The sequence below is a fragment of the Priapulus caudatus genome, unplaced genomic scaffold, assembly GCF_000485595.1.
Source record: "Priapulus caudatus unplaced genomic scaffold, Priapulus_caudatus-5.0.1 Scaffold519, whole genome shotgun sequence".
NCBI lineage: Eukaryota > Metazoa > Priapulida > Priapulimorpha > Priapulimorphida > Priapulidae > Priapulus > Priapulus caudatus.
Window position 1 is genome coordinate 160,779 of NW_014577580.1, and position 1,074 is coordinate 161,852.

Here is a 1,074-nt window from a genome sequence, read left to right on the forward strand (position 1 = left end):
TGCGTGTGCCGTGAGATGACTTGCGGTGCGGTGCGTGTGCGTGTGTGCGTGTTGTGTGTGCGTGTGCGTGCGCCGTGAGCGTGTGCATGTGTATGGGTGTGTGCGTGTGCGTATGCGTGTGCGTGTACGTGTTCGTGTGGCGTGTGCGCGAAGCGGTGTGCCACCGTGTATGTGTGTGTATTATGTGCGTGTGTGTGTGCGTGTGCGTGTGCGTGTGCGTGTTGTCGTGCTGGCGTGCTGCGCTATATCGGCGTAAAAACCTGTCACTGTCACGATCATTAATCCATGGCTGTCACGCTGACGGTACCGGTATCTGTTCGACTGGCGACAGTGACCTCACTACATATAGATAGATAGATAGATAGATATATAAATCTCGTACTTCCAACGTGTATCGCATGCCAGCACGTAGTGGATTTACACTTCATTTCAATCATGCTCGCATAATTTCTCCTGTTGAATATTATCAGGAGTGAATAATAATAGATTATTCTATCAGATAATAATATAAGGATATAAGAATATAAGAATATAAGAATATAAGAAAAATAATCGAAAAATAATCGAAAAATAATCGAAAATAAGAATTAATCGAAATCTAATCTAAATCTAAATCTAAATCTAAATCTAAATGAAATCTAAATGAAATCTAATCTAAATAAAATCTAAATGAAATCTAATGGCCCAGTCACACATGAGCTTCCGTCACACTATACGCCCCCGTCACACTAGAGCTACGCTCATCAGTCATCACGATCGCTCCACGCTCAAAAAATTTGGCCGAGCGTGGTGAGAGCGTGGCCAATTGGGCCCCAGCGCCGATACGACGATCTAAGTGCGTCTTTACCCCGATCTCATTGCGCCCAACAAGCTTTCACCACGCTCCATACCACGCTCAACACCACGCCCGCATCACGCTTGCACTGCGCCCACTGCGTCTTTATTGCGACCAATCCGATCGCATTGCGTTCAAACGACGCTTTCACTGCGCCTAAGCAACGCTCACCGCGCCTCAACTGCGCGCCAGTCACGCTCATATAGTGCGACTTAATCACGCTCGGACGTAGTAACAGC